At 40.7% G+C, this 16,908-nt stretch overlaps 1 long non-coding RNA gene across 2 annotated transcripts in view; it reads right to left on the reverse strand.

Moving 5' to 3' along the window:
* Window positions 1-16,908, reverse strand: part of LOC309861775 — a 243,545-nt gene that overhangs the window by 36,361 nt on the left and 190,276 nt on the right. For both annotated transcript variants that reach the window (XR_014310197.1, XR_014310198.1), the window contains one exon: window positions 10,755-10,813. This is a non-coding gene — a long non-coding RNA (uncharacterized lncRNA). The remainder of the gene's footprint in view (window positions 1-10,754; window positions 10,814-16,908) is intronic.

Below are 16,908 nucleotides of genomic sequence, written 5' to 3' on the forward strand. Positions count from 1 at the left end.
AAGAAGTACATTAAAAAACAAGGAGAGATCAATTGCTAACAAGTTGAACAAGATGAACCCTAAGAAGTGATATTTGGTCTTGGCAATATGGAACTGAACTACCAGCAACTTGGACAAGAGTTGTTTTTGTCCATAGTGGAGAAGAAAGCCTGCACAGAAGAGTTAACAGAAGAACGACAGAAGGACTCTAGTCAAATGACAGAACCGCCTGGAGTTCTGTGCTAAGACTGTGAAATTAAGCCCAATTCAGAGAGTGCTATGCTCAATTAATGATGTCTGCCATGAGTACAGGATAGGAAAACAGTGGTATGTACAATACACATTTACTATTCTTAATCCAGGCTAGTCATTCATTCCATATTCTCTGTACACCTTTTTACTCTACAACCCACTTGGGGGACTCGTTAATGGTTAATTCAATGTTGTTCCAATAAACTTCTGGTTTTTCAACATCCAGTTATTCTTGAATAGAAAAAGATTTTTTATTAAATTCTATGCCCTGGTTGGATTGTTTTAAACCAGTTTCCAGTGTACCATGGAAAGTAATTTATTAGAGTTCTGAACGAACTCTGTATGCCTTAAGATATCGCATCTCTCTGAATAACTAAATTACTAAGCAAAAAGCTTTCAAAAGGGTTTTAAAAAATCATATTTGATTATGCAACACATACTTGTATTTCCGTGTCTCCCTTTTCTCTGGGAGTCAGGACTAGGTAAGAGAGATTTTCACATATGCATGTGAAGTTATTTCTTTTCGTTGAAGGTCAAAAGGCCATAATGGGGCACCTGGGTGGCTCAGTGGGTTAAAGCCTCTGCCTTCGGCTCGGGTCCTGATCTCGGGGTCCTGGAATCGAGCCCCACATCAGGCTCTCTGCTTGGTGGGGAGCCTGCTTCCCTCTCTGTCTCTGTCTCTGCTTGCCTCTCTGCCTGCTTGTGATCTCTCTCTCTCTCTGTGTCAAATAAATAAATAAAATCTTTAAGGGGAAAAAAAAAGGCCACAATGTACAGTAAGAAAAACTGGTAAGAATAAGAGGTACACAGACATATTAAAATTTGATTCAATGACCAATGGATTTTCAATATGACCACATTTTCTCCAAATCTTATATTTTCTCCTCTTCTCTGAAAGCATTTCTTTGGTACTCACTTCCTTAGGAAAATATTTCCTAGAAGGGTATGTGCTATGGTCTTCAAAAGTTAATTTCCCTTTAAATTTACGTGCCTGCATTCTAACACTCAGAGCATCCTAACTGCTCAGAGTTGGAAAGTTTCTTGAGTTATCTTTTTCAAATATCTATTCTGTGTGTGAATGAATCCTAGGTCCACTATCCCTGACAGATGGACTTCAGATCTCTCGTTAAACACCTCCAATAATGGACAACTCACTTCCTTGGGATAAAGCAGTTCCCTCCAGCTGTCAGACTTCTGAAATGAGAGTTGAAGGGGAGCCTGGACGTTCAAATAATTGAAGGGATATGCACATATGTGAGTTTCTTTTCTCACACAATGTGTAGGGTTATATAACAAGATGCTCAGATTCTTTGGTTATCTGGGGTTGACTTCTTTTGATTCTTCTCTGATTTCTGAGACTCCAAGACAGAGTAAACATTCTTCGTCAAGTAAATGCCCTCCAACTATGCCCAGACTTAAGAGGGTTTCCACTGAAATAAACTCAGGACTGTCTGATTTTTAAATCTCTTTTGTTCTTGGCCTAACAGAGAGGCATGTAGTTGGGCGGGTGGAGGGACAACTGGCATAATGACCTCCTAGTTCTCTAATTATGGCACCAATAATCCCTTTTATATTCTGGTGTTTTGTAGCATGTTTATGGTTTTGTCTTATTTCATCTTTAAGGCCAAACAAAAGCTGACTCCAATTGCCACAAACTCATGAGGCCCCAGCCACAGGCCTCAAGCAAGGAAACAAACAAATAGAATGCATGGGAACCCAGTTTCTCAGATTAAATATGACAATGGTGTAGAGTCCATATGTCCCAGGAAAAAGAGGACATTTAAAAAGTCTCCAGGGTGCTCTGTCAAATAGGATCATCCAGGTCTCATGCAATTGTTCATTTTTCATCCTCAGTGGAATGTCATATGGATTCTGTCCTTCACTTATGCTTCAAGATGGATGGCCAATTGTTTAAGCCTGGTGTTTTTCATTAATTATTCTGCCAACAAAGCTTTAAGTAAAGTCATTTAATTTAGGCTTTGCTTAGTGGGTTATAGAAAATCAGTATTTATTACTATTTTTTTTTTACTCCTCCCATCTTTTATTACTATTTTTTATTAACTTTTATTTTCCATAGGACTCAACCAAAGAGACTAGGGCTTTGAAATTTTACAAGCCAATTCCCCGTAGATAACACAAAGCATTAGATTTATTGCCAGGAGTAAGCAATTTTGTAACTTATGCTTAGGTATGTCCAGAGAAAAGAAAGAGTAAGAAAGTAAGACACAAAATTTGTTTTTTTTCCACGTGTGATAAGATAAGGTAAGAATGTGTTTGAGTTCATCTGTGGATTTGAAATGCTTCTTTACAGACTCAAATACCAAAATGACATTCTCATCTATTCTGGGGGCAGAGGGGGATAATTTGGTAAGGACTGGTTTTCTTTTTTTTAAGGCCAGCAAGGCAATCTGGTTATATCCATCGTTACCCTTAGTTAATGACCTACTTGTTTGTTAGCAGCTGCTGTTGCCAAGGAAAGGTACCTGGTTTCTAACAGTAGTACCTCATTGCTAGTTGGAGTGAGAGAATGAGAGGAACCAATGGCCTGCCTCAGGGCCATGTGGGTGAGTGGACCCAGCTTGAAAAGAATGTGCTTTTCTTCAGTTACCTAGAATGACTGTAAGTCTCTCCCTTGGAAGAAACCTAGGAAAAGAACAGTCCAGGTACAGAATTATTCTAAAACTGGACAGAAACAATTTGATAGAAACAAGGTTATGGTGAAAGCATTTCTAGGATTCACATTTACTTGGAAAAGAATATAAAATATAATTTTGACAACAAAATGCCAATTTATTCATTTTTAGTGAGAAAATTATTGAGCAAAATGAAAATATTTGCACTGTATGACTGGAGCATTCTCCTCCTGTTATCAAGCCACATGCAAAGTAAAACATGGGAATTAGAAGGGGCTTGGAGCTCATGGAACCTTAAGAAAAAAGGATGGATAAATGGGTCTTTAATGGCACCCATCTGACAGTGACAAGAATCTTGACAATCCGACCATAAAGTTTCAAAGTCCCTCAGCTAGAACTCCTCTCATTCATTGCCACTAGCCCTAACCTGTGATTAAAACCGAAAATAAACACAAAACTAAAATCAAGCCTTTCCCACTGACCTTTGCGCAGTCTATGGAGAATTTTGCTGCTTCCTTTCCAGGTGATTTGGAGGCAGGGAGATAGCCAAGTTTCTAAGCACAAACACTGACCCATGTATTTGGAACATTAAAGACAATGGAAATAAAAATTAAAAATGCAATCTAGGAATACATCAATTAATACTCAAGTCCTTGAATTTATAACAATAGTTTTAAAAACTAACTGGTTACCTTCAGAGGAGGATAGGGAACCAATTCATAATCTTTATGGTAAATAAAGAGAAAGAGTCAAGCATATCCTGAACTGCACCACTGGGTAATCAAAGAGTAGATGAGGGGAAGCATCTGCTTATAAGTTTTCTAGATAATAAATGAACGGAAAGTGGTAGAATTAGACATCACCATTTAGTCATTCCCAGTGAACTAATGGATCCAAACATTGACCATTGACTGATGTCAACATTCAAAAAAAGAGCAAAAATTGGATGTCATATGCCTCCTGGTGAAATAGCTCAATGCCACCTGCCAACTGAACCTGAATTTAATCAGGTCTCTAAACACAGTTCCCAACTTGCAGACAATACAGAAGACAGAGGAACATATTGAACTGTACAATAAGTACATAATCAGCAACATCCATACTGTAGGAAAACTCCAGAGGTCAAAAGGTAAACTGTAAGAAAAAGAAGGGAATGTATGAGAAATATGTATGTTAAAGGAGATTTGAAGATAATGTCAATTTTTTTTAATGTGTAAGACCGAACTAGAAGGTTTCGGGATGTTCACTTGGATGATGAAACTATATGGGACAGAAGGAAGTGATTACCATAAAAGTCAGGTTACTTTTGGGGAAAAAAAGGGGTGAGATTCAATAGAGCAGATAGCTTTCTGGGGTGAATGACAAAATTTTATCTCTTGACCTCAATGGTGGTGAGAAGGGTGCTGCAACCTTAGAACTCATTAATCTATACAGCTATTTTGTGAGACTTTTCATATGTGTTTAACAATAAAAAGTTTGCAGAATGAGAAATCTACTCTTCCTTTTCACTGTGGGTTTGCTTTTTTTTTTTTATGGTTTTGTTTCACTTGGCCTGAGGAAGACTTCTTACCCTCTCTATAAGAGACTCAGCCAATCATCCAATCAATCAATCACTTCTCAATATCAAGATATTTGGAATAACTATATAATGGGCTATGCTCATTGTAATCTGGTGATTTGGATTTGACTGACACCCCTTGGGCTACTCTGGCCCAAAAGCAACATTTCTAAGAGGCTCTCCAGGAATACAACAAACCCAACCCAGGAGCCCTAGTAGGCTATCTCCTAGTGGTGAAAAACAGGACTTCTAGTTTGAGATGGTTGAAGTCATTCTCTTTAATAGTCATCCCTCCCATGGACCAGAGTGCGGGGGCAATGTATCTCTTGGGAAAACAAGGGTGATTTCAGTATCCCAGCACATTATCATGCGGGAAAAAAAATGACCTCCTCAAAGCCAATCAAGAAATTACACAAGTTTAGGACAATGGCTCACAGTTATAACCAAGTGGCAAAGCTACAAACAGTTCATAAAAGCCTTCCAGGGCATGTAGTAAGGTGGGGGAGACGGGATGACTTCAACTGTATCCATTTTTACAGATCCCTCTCCAGCCCCCTCCACTGCCTGAGCAGGTCTTGGCTGTATACATGCCTACCTTGGCTAATAAAATATAAGAGCTCTCACACTTTTCTAAAACAAGCCCATCTCATTCCCAGGCAGTTTTCAGCCAGTGCCTAGAGACAAGAAAACTGGTGCCTTGAAAGTAGAAGTGAAGACTTCAGCTTCAATCCCACAAAATCAACTAACTTGGTTTTGTCGCTCCCTGACCCAAAATCATTTCTATTATTTTCAATAATAATGATTATAAATTATTTTTGGAGTTCAAGGCTCAAGAGCACTTGAGACTGGCTTATATTAAATTGGCCAATAAAGCACCTTGAGTCAATTCAAATTGTGAAAGGATGCAGAGATCGGGGAGTATGGCGCATGGGAGAAGAGGGAGCTATTGGAAAAAAATCTCCAAACAGAAAGCACTTTATAAGTTTTCAAAGCGTTTTAAAAGTCAATCTGATATGTAAGTAAAAGCTAACAAACTGCACATTTATATCCCTCACCTAGATCACATTCACACTGGGCATGTAAAATCCAAGATGCAAGATTTTATGGGAGCTGGAACACATAACGTGTCTGTGTGTCAGGAAGCTGATGAGACAAGACTTTTAATGACCTAAGGCAGTGGCACTCTGGGGCACAGACAATAGCCTTGACCATCCAAAGCCCTGTAAGGAAGGTTTGACCCCATTATTAAAGGGACAAAGTCCATAGACTCTGTGATAATAATCTGTTATTGGAAGCCTAATTGTCCAACATTCTCAGATTATTAGTGGAGGAACGAAGGTCCAAGGAGGAATGTACTTGCTTAAGGTCTTTGAGGTAAACACTAATTCCATCCTCCTGCTCTTCCCAGAGGACAATTTTGTTGGGGTAATCACTTGTCATACAGCCATGTGCTCAGAAAAGGGGTCCACTGCCACCCCCAAAGAAAGAACCATGAAAGAACCATGGCTGGTCAAAGCCAACCTCAGCCATGTCACTGCCATTGCTCAGGCACAGACATGTGACCAATCCTAGCCAACGGGATCTGGAGATAATTTCCTGGGGAATTACCAGTAAATACTTTCCTCCATAAAAACAAGAAAGAAGAAAAAGAAATACTGCTCTTCTTCTTCATAGGATACTGTAATATCTGCATATGACACATGAAACTTCTATAGCCAGAAGACAGCCATAACAGAAAGGCTAAGCAGAAAGATGGCAGTCCTCAATGACATCAGGAACCTGTGATTCTGGACTTCCTGTTACACACAATAGTAAATATCCTTAAGTTAATTTTTGCTGTACTTCGAATTTCTTTCAATCTAGAGGATCCTAGCTGATACAATCTTTCAGAAAGTTTGTGGCAAGGCTAGGATTAGAAAAGGAACTCATCCCTTCCAGGCCAATGAAGGCCTCTATTTAAGGGACTGATAAAATCTGTGAACAGGTTTACCAGTCTAGGTAATGCCATGGTAAGAAACAATCCACATATCTCAGGGGTTTACAAAAACAAGGTTCTATTTCTTGCTTGTGTAACATGTCCATCAGCATTGGCTGAAGCTCTGCTCCAGGAACCCAGCCCAATGAGTAAACTCTTTTCTGAAATAATACTGACCTTGTGACAAAGCAAGAAACAAAGCATGCCAAACCATGAACTGGCTCTTAAAAGTTCCATTCAGAAATTTCACGTATCACATTCTTTTTTTTTTTATTATTTAAGATTTTATTTATTTATTTGAGAGAGAGAGAGAGGAAAAAAATGAGCAGGATGGAGAGGGTGAGGGAGAGGGAGAAGCAGGCTCTCTTCTGAGCAGGGAGCCCAATGTGGCACTCTATCCTAGGACACCAAGATCATGACCTGAGCTGAAGGCAGAAGCTTAACCAACTGAGCCACCAGGTGCCCTACATGTATCACTTTCACTCACACGTCATTAATCAGAGCAAGTCACATAGTCTAGCTTGATATCAATGAGGAAGTAAAAAAGAACAATTCCTTCAGGCAAACACCACATTTAGTCATATTTAATGCTTCTAAGAAATAGCTAAGCACCCCGGGGGGGCAACTAAAAATGGTTACTGGATTATTTTGGTAATATCTCTAAACTTCAGGATATTTTGGCAAACACAACTGCCATGCCTTCTTTTTATAATAACCTCTTCTTAAAATATCTTTAATTTTAGAATGATATGTCCATTAAAATTTTTTCCATACTGTACTATATACTTGACTATTGCTAAGAGACTAGATCTTAAATGTTCTGACCACAAAACAGAAATGGGAATTTTTGTGATAGGATGGAGGTATTAGCTAATGCTATGGTGGTTATCATTTTGCAAAATATGAGTGTATCAAATCACTATATACCTTAAGCTTATACAATGTTAGATGTCAATTATATCTCAATAAAGCTGGGATAAAAAGAGAATTAAAAAAGTCCAAATCAGGGGCACCTGGGTGGCTCAGTGGGTTAAAGCCTCTGCCTTCAGCTCAGGTCATGATTTCAGGGTCCTGGGATTGAGCCCCACATCAGGCTCTCTGCTCAGCAGGAAGCCTGCTTCCCTTCCTCTCTCTGCCTACTTGTGATCTCTGTCTGTCAAATAAATAAATAAAATCTTAAAAAAAAAAGTCCAAATCAGTAAAAGGTTAAAAAAATAAAATGTTTTGCTTTCCTAATCCTACCCGTCATAGATAAATCACTAATAATTTGGTGTATGTCCTCTAGTCCTTTTCTATGTATGTTCACATGTCTGTATATATAAGTACATCTGTACATATATTTGTGGCTTATTGCAAAAAATACCATTTTAGAGGTGCCTGGGTGGCTCAGTTATTAAGTGTCTGCCTTTGGCTCAGGTCATGTTCCCAGGGTCCTGGGATCAAGCCCTGTGTCGGGCTCCCAGGGAAGCCTGCTTCTCCCTCTCCCACTACCCTTGCTTGTGTTCCTTCTCTCACTGTGTCTTTCTCCGTCAAATAAACAGATAAAATCTTTTTTTAAAAGTACCATTCTATACAATTATACATAATATCATGAACGTTTTTGCTTATCAACATATAGCTTATTATTTTTTCTTTTTTTAATATTTTATTTATTTATTAGAGAGAGAGAGACAGAGAGAAAGAGCATGAGCAGAGGGGAGAGGCAGAGAGAGAAGCAGACTCCCCATTGAGCAGGGAGCCCAATGTGGGGCTCTATCCCAGGACCCCAAGATCATGACCTGAGAGCTGAAGGCAGACAACTAATTGACTGAGCCACCCAGACACCCTGGCTAATTACTTTTCTTTTTTAAAGATTGCATAGTATTCCACTGTGTGTCTGCACCATAATTTATATCACAATTTCTCTCAGGATGGACATTTAAGTTATTCTCATGCTCATTATCACAAATAATTCTGTACTGATCACTCTTTTACATATAGACACAGATATTTTCATACTCTTATGAGAATTTCTGTAGAATAAATTCCGAAAAAGGAGAATTGCTGGAAGAGAAGGCATACATATTCAAATATTTGAGAGATATTGCAAAATGGTCCTCCAAATAAGATTATATAAATTGTGTCTTTTAACTGGTAGGCTTATTGAATCCAGGCAACAGTGTATTAGACAGTGATCCTTTTAGACAAAAAATATGTGCTGACAAAAAATATGTTAATACTGACTGCATATAAATATAAATATTCTGGACATATTTATAGTGGCCCCCTCTCTTCAGGGAGCTTAAATCTAGTAAGGGAGAAAACAAACACATATGAAAATTCTAAAAATACATAAATACTTAGTATAAGAAATTGAATCAGGCACATGTGGAAACAGCTGCAAGAAAGCAGATGTGATAAGAGAATGTTCAGTGAAGTGAAGGTGTCAGTGTAGGGACAGGAAAGGCTTTCAGAAAAGAAACAATGTCATTAATTACAATTGATAGAAGGGGCAGCTGAGCCTTGGCAGGGTGGCTATTGGAGATGGGGTTGATGGTAGCACTGGGAAGGGAAAGGGTAGCTTACCTGGGTAAATGAGCTCACAGGGTTTGCATGCTGGGTGAACTGCATTAGGGCCAGAGTCTCTTCTTCAGGCAAAGATTTTACATAACTAGGTCTATCTTGGGTCATGGTCTGTAGACTCTCTTAACAACAAGGGATTGGTCTGAATAGCCAGTCTAAAGAAGAGAGACTAGAAGAGGTCTGCCCTCTTGCCTAGAATCTCTAAGCTATATACCACCACTACAGCTCAGCCATTTGATCCCATGGAGAAAAAACCAAATCATTCAACAGGATATATCCAAATCCCCCAAACGATATGGATTCTTAGGCCCCTATTGAATACCTTCACCCTTAGCTTTCACAGCAAATAGCCTAATGGGAGTATCATTAGCCCCTCTGGGAGCCTGGTTTCATGGGAAAGACCATAACCAAGTTCAAGCATTAGGGAGCAGGATAAAAATGTATGAAGCAAATGCTGCCACATGCCCCCTTCTAGCCTAAGACATCTCTGATCATAAAAATTAGACCTAGAAAAAAATCCTCAACACAGCCTTCCAAGGAACTACTACCAATCCAATGAAACGGGCACTGGCACTGATGCCCATTTGTCATCCCTGATTTATAGCAACAGATTAACCATTTCCTCGCCAAGCATTCTTTCCCACCTATTACTTCGCCAACCATAAACTTTCTCAGAAGAAGCCATAGGCATTAGGGCCTCATACAGACCTAAACAGCCCACACTGGGAAGGGGGGAAGTCACCCCTACCCACTATGGCATCCACTCCTCCAAGCCCCCGCATTCTTATAAAAGGGTATCCCTCAAAGAGGTTAGCTCTTCATCTGTTTTTACCTCTGTCTAGAGGTGGTTACTTCCATGCATTCTTTCAACCAATATTTATGAGGGCCTACTATGTGCCAAGTCATGTTCTACAGACTGAGGCTACAGCAGTGAGCAACGCAGACAGATCCCTGTGCCCATAGAGCTTACTTGGAGGAGAGAGACACAAAGAAGAAGCAGGTTACTGACACTAAATTCTAAGGATACCCCAAAACTGCAAGAAAGGGAAATGAGGAGCATTGATTGGCAGGTAGGGGATGGAGAGAAATTTTAAAAAGAGAAAATTTCCCCAGTTGATGAAATGCGACAACAGACCTAAAGAAGGAGAAGGAGCATGCCATTCAGACTGAGAGGAGCAGATCAGGAACAGTGAAGAGGCAGATCTCAATGGACAAACTGGGGAGTATAGAAGGGGGAAGAGCATGAAGAAAGAGGGTAAGTCTGGGGGTTGGGGGTTACAGATCATCAAGTGTCTCATAGTGGGGGGTCAAAAGAAAGTCTCTGGTATAGATGGTCTCTGCCTTCACCAATTTTCTATTTATCACAGAAGACAAAGAGTAAGTACATCATTATAAGTAATTCACTCTAAGTGTAACAAATACAGCACATTTATTAAGGGGGGGAGCTGCAAGGTGCCACAGAAGATATAACAGGACAGCCTGATGGCATCTGGTGATCGTAGACAATTTGCTGAAAGAAGGACTTCTGAACTAAGCCCTGAAGGATAAGGAGGAGTTTGCCCAGCAAAAAAAAAGGAAAAGAACGTGCCAAGCAGAGGGAACAGGGTGTGTTCAACGAGACTGGAAGTAGAAGAGAGCACAGAGCACAGGAGAGCAGGTGGATGCGACACCCGTCCGAAGAAGCCGACAGGAACTGGAACCCTCAAGGCCCTGAAATGCTTATTAAGGGTCCTTGACTTTTAAGCACAAGAGGAAGCTTTTGAGAGGTTTTAAGCATAAAAGCGATCTGTCTTACCTTTTTTGTAAAAAGATCTCTCTGATTATTATGTCACTCTCCATGCTAACCTCTTAGACCTGTGAGATGACACAATAAAGCAAAATTGTTTTAAAAATTGCTCTTGCTTCTTTTCTAATTAGCATTTTGAAGCCCACTTTTCATCTCTGACCACCCTTCCTGACCAGTGGAGCTGACCAGTGGTCAGTGGAGCTGCTATTCTCCCATTCATTCTGGTAAAATAAAGCCTTGGCCATTCCTCACCTGTCCTGAGACAGGTAAGTCCCCCAAGATGTTTCCTAAAGCAAGGCAGGACATAGATGTATGAGAATACTTCTCTGAGAATAAGGAGAAGAAAAATCTGGTTTACTCTATTTGATCCAGGCTTTTTCCATACAGAAACTCAACAGATCAAAACCATTCCAAAACTGGGATGAAACCATATGGTTTCCAGAATCACACATTGTTTTTACAAGGTTCAATGGCTGAGACTGCCTTTCTCTATCGGTGGAAATGAACCAGACTTTTCCCATTTACTTCTCACGGTCATTGCATGGAGCTTAATTCATTTGTTACCCACGTAGACAACATATAAGGTGCCACAGGTGATCTGGAACATACAAAGCATCAAAGACAACATTCTTTCCTTCTGCCTGAAATAATCTTGGGTCCTGTGTTTCTCAAAAAGCAGTGAATTTGTGCATCTCCAAGCAGCAGGAAAATGTTGTTGTTTCTTGTATCATGTTCTTTGTATTCTACAGTTCTTGGTATATTCCATACTCTAAATTAGGCTTCAAAAATATTTCTGATTAAAAATTTATACAGCTCATGACAGCCTCTTTCTAGAACATAACCTCTAACTAATTCATGTTCACTTACCCTGCAGTTTTCTATTTATAATATTTTAGAATTTCTGTGTATTTGTATTATAAATTATTAAATGACATCAAGGTTCTTATTTTGATGAGAGAATTTTTGATGAATGTGACAGTGTAATTACTTCAGATACTGCTCTGGATTGCTGGGAAAATATTTAATTTTATTTACCACGATGAATAATTAAAGCATGCGAGTGGTGGGCTCTCTTGCTGTGCCTTCTAGCTCCTTACTTCTGTTTGCTTCTCGCTAATTAAAATAGTGATGCTTGTATGCGTAGTGGCTTAAAAGAAATAAATTACCAATTTGGGGCGGGGGGTGGGGTGAGGAAGAAGCAGGCATGTGATAAGGCTTGAGAAACCTGTATCAAAGTAGAGAGGAAGGAGGGAGATGATGAAAACTTGGCTGTGTTTTATTTCATGTTTTTCTTGCAAGAGCAGAGAGAGAGTGAAGAGTAGTCTCCTTGTTTATTTGGTGAACTACCCTCCCAGTTCTAGAAACTTTTCATGTGCCAGCTTCTCAACTAAAACAACAGAAATGGTAATGGCAAGAAAGGCTGGGAAGAGCACCACAACTTCATCTATAAAGCCCAGGAGATTCCTGATTATCATATGGGTTACCATTTTGGGTTCATTGATTACATCTTTATGATTTTCATTTGGTTATCAGAAAACCCTACTAAGGTACACACCAGGTCAACCTTAATATTTCTACTTGAGGATGAGAAAGTTGAGGTTCAGTTCGATGAACAGCCTAGTCCCACATCACTCAGAAGTACAAAGTCCCAGGTTTGATGACTCTTTATCCACAGGGATTAAGAGATCAAGGAATGAAGTTTTTCTTACCACCTGATCTTAAGTAATGCAAAATAACTGTTTAAAGCAAGACAACATGGGGCACTTGGGTGACTCAATCAGTTAAGCGTCTAATTCTTGATTTTGGCATAAGTCAGCCTGATCGCAGGATTGTGAGATGGAGCCCCGGGTCAGGCTCTGCGCTGGGTGTTACATACAGTGCTTGAGATTCTCGCTCCCTCTCCCTCTGCCCCTGCCTGCTCATACTCTCCCTAAGAAATAATATAATAATAAGAATAATAATAGACAAGAATATGTCCAAAATGGAGTCACTTATGCTAAGCCCCATGTCACCAAGCCAAGACTTAATTAAAGTTTCAGCTCTCCCAGAGATGGAACCTTAAAGCAATCAGGAATTACCCAATCAGCACTAGCTAGGTAATCTGCCTTCCCCTAAAGGAAAGTTACCTTGCAATAACTAATCTGGTTTTTTGCGCAATAAAACATCCTTGCTCCTGCTCCCTTTTGCCTATAAAAGTCTTTCATTTTGTACAGCTCCTCAGAATCCCTGTCTGCCTTCTAGAGTGGATGCTGCCTGATTTAGAATTGTTGAAAAAAACCAGTGCGCTCTTCAAACTTCACTCCGTTAAATTTTGTTTTGTAACATAATAGACATATTATTAGACATTTGGTATATTTTCCCAAAAGAGAATTTACATTTATATATGTACATGTATATGTATGTGTGGGTATGAATTTCAAGTGCTAAAACACCTGCAACATCAGTGGAAATAGTACCAAAGTGTAGATCAGTACAAGTCACTGCTCTACTCTAGCCCTCAGTTTCCACATCCAAAAATGGGGACAATATTGAGGAGGAGACAAGATGGCGCAAAGTAGGAGGAGGTGCCATTTCAACCCATCCCCTAAAGTGAGCTGATTACCTACCAACAAACTCTGATCCCCCATGAAATCAGCCCAAGATTAAAATTATACACTTCTAGATCTCTATGGGGGCAGAAGATGCCAGTGGGCAGAAGCGTTCCAGAGGGCACCTTGCCTGCACCACAGTCAATACATTCAGCTACACATCCGTTCAGCCATCTCTCACCAAAATGACTAGGAGGAGAAATGTCCAACAGAAGAAAAATTTAAAAAAAAAAAAAGAAGAAGAAGAAGAAGAAGAAGAAAAATTCAGAGACTGGGCCTTCTGCATCATAGCTATTGGATATGGACATAGACAGTATGGTGGAAAGGGAATGCAGGCTGACAATTATCCAGGCAATAGCCAGGTTGAAGAAAGCCATGGATGACAAAATGGAATTGATTAGGGTAGAAGTGAAAGCCACCAGGGATGATGTTCACAACGTTCTCAATAAGTTCCAATCTCATCTAAATTCTTTAAAAGCTAGGATAACTGAGGCAGAAGATAGAATTAGTGATCTGGAGGACAAACAGATAGAGAAAAAGGATCAGAGGAAGCCTGGAACAGCTTAGAAGCCACGAAAACAGAATTAGGGAAATAAATGACGCCATGAAACGTTCCAACGTCCAAATTATTGGAATCCCTGAGGGGGGGGACCGATATGGGGATAATATTGGTATCTACCTCTTAGAGTTATAGACATTTAATGAGTCAATGCAGAAAAAGGACTCAGTAAGCCCTAGCTATTTCTAGTTTTCCATGGCATATAGAGTTAAATATGGTACTGGGGGCACCGACCACATCTTGCCCATCTTTGTATCCCAGCCTCCAACACAGAGCAGGTCATTCAATAAATGAGTTGGATGGAGGACTCAGTGGCTTCTGGCTATTCCATAACCAGACTGAAAGCTCCTAATTACATCCTAAGGTCCTTGAAGGCAGGACATTACCTTATTCTTTTCCCCAACTCAGGATATTGCTTGAACATAGATGATGCTTAAAAATGCCTGCTGAGTTTTACCGGAAGGGAATACTCAGTATCATCCACACAGAGCTGAGAAGGGTTTGGCAGCAGTTTTCCCCAGAAGCGTTGCTGAGCCTGGGGCTGTAAAAATCCTGGAAGTGCGGAGGCCACCTTAGTAAAGAACAAGGCATTGTTTGGGGCCAGAACCCCTAGTGAGTGAGGTCTTTTCCAATCAAAGGCCCAGTCACTGGCGTGTGTTCCACAAGCCCCTGGGGACCAGCTCTCATTGTGTGGCAGGGCCACTGGGGGCAGGGACGCCCACCCCTCCCCAGACTGTATCGATTAGCTGCTCCATCTGCCACTCTGCAAACAAGCTGCACGATCCCCCATTGGAGGAAAATGTCACCCATGGTAACAGATCCTCACAGCTGGCATCTGACCACAGGACCCTCAGGGAGGGAATAATCAGATCCTGAAAAGCAGTCAGCCCACACCGAGCTAAATGCAAAATGAAAAATAAATAAATGTCTATTTTAATCTCCCCCTTCCCTTCTCAGCCCCAAGCACCAGACATTATTCTCAAGTTGCACTGCCACAGCAGGGGACCGGTGGCCCTCAAGGCAGGTTGCTTGAGGGTCCCATGTATAGTCTGTGGGAATTATAACTCAGAGACCTCCCCTGGCGCTTCAGGGGCTGTGGAGAATGCCATGAAATCCTGCTTCAGCCACTCCGGTTTCAGTTTTACTCGGGTCTTTCTCCTTGGAGACCTCCCTCTCTTGTCTCTCTCCCCACTCCCATCCCTGTCCACATCCCTGCCCTTCTCTCTCCCTCTGCCTTCCCACCCGCACGTCTCCTCTCGTAGCTCTCTTTTTCCCTCTCACACCCAACATCTCCCTCTTCTTCCTGTCCCCCCTCTCCTCCTAATTTTGTTCTCTCTGCACAGGACATCCTTCCTCATCCTCTTTCCTGGATGATTACTTCTTCTCCTCTTTCAGAGCTCAGTTTAATTACCATTTCCTCTGGGTTTTCTGACAGGAACATGGCCCTCAAACTATGTAAGTATCCCCTGATACTGTGCCCTTCCCAACCTTCCCCTCTCACTCTTTGGCTGCCTGTTTGACCAGGAGAGAAACAACCTTGTCTGTCAAGCTGACTCTTATATCCCCGGCACCAAGTACAGTGCTTGGCACACGAAAGATGCTTAATAACTATTTATGACAAGACTAAACAAACAATGCCAGGTACAAAGCAATTCTTATAGGGCTTCCAGATTTTTCCAGACTCTGAAGATGGGCATGCCATGAGACTGTGTGTCAGTTTCCAGTTACTGAACTAGCTTAAGTCAAAAATAAAGAAATCTGTCAGAAGGGCTCACAAAGGTAAAGGAGCTGTTGATATTTTTGGAGTACAGTCTTCTTCGTAGTCAGGGGCTATGCTGTGCGTTGTAGTTCTACCCAGTAGCACCACTGGATCCCAAAAGCACCCTCTAACCCCCAGTTGTGACAACCAGAAATGTCTCATCTCATAAGGTGAGGATTCCAGAATAACAGGAAAAGGGTTCAGCAGACCAGCCAAAAATAAGGACAAAAGTCCACTGCATTTTTTTCAGTTATGCCAGTGGTTCCCTGGGAACGTGCCTGCCTCTGCTAGGATATATTTACAATGTCTGGAGATATTTCTGGTTGTCACAACTTGGGGCAGGGGAGGGAAAGCACAGCTCCTCCACAACAAAGAATGCTTTAGTTATAAATGTCAATAGTGTGGCTATTAAGAAATCCTGATCTACATGGATAAGATAAAGTTTCCACTAGATATTTTAACTTTTCACTTGAAAACATGAACTATATACTGTTTAATCTTGGATTCCAAAGATACATCAGGGCCCTTGCCTTTTTGTAAGCCAGAAGACACCCCTTTATCCTGGCATGAACACAGTAGGCTGTCAAGAGACCCAATGAGGCATCTCTGGTGGACGGCATTATGTGGTGCAGTTAACAGTATCATTATGAGTATTACTACCACTATTGTTTTCAGGTTTCAAATCCCAACTCGCCACTTTCTATTCATGTCCTTGGACAAGTTACTTAAGTTTTCTGAAATGTTCTCAGTTTCCTAATCTAAAATATGGAATGATAACATAGCCACAAATGATAATCCAAGGAAAGCACATAACACATTTCTTAGCAAAGAAGGATTATTAAACGATGTTATTTATGTGACAATAAACCATTGCCATTTTGTAATACAGAGCTTTGACCGATTCATACTTACTTTCCTTTTCGGACAAGTGCACTGGCCATTATTACTTGCACTATGATTAATCCAGAGCTATAACAGATGATTCTGTATAGGTGAGCATTGTCCCTGGGTACAAAGCTAGAAAGGTAGAAGAGGAGAGGGTCTATTCTGGACAAGAGAAGTTTCTTAGCACAGGAGGAGCTTAAAGTGCATGGATGTGGGGGAATCGGGATCAGCAGAACTCAGCCATACTTTGAGGACAAATCACAAAAGACCCAACCAAGGGATTAGAACTTGATTCCTCAGGGATCAGAGACAAACAGGGACTTTGATTAAGCAGATGAGTAGCATCTCAGGTCTGTCTTTCAGGAAGCTGCA

Source organism: Mustela nivalis (assembly GCF_964662115.1).
Source record: "Mustela nivalis genome assembly, chromosome: 3".
Lineage (NCBI taxonomy): Eukaryota > Metazoa > Chordata > Mammalia > Carnivora > Mustelidae > Mustela > Mustela nivalis.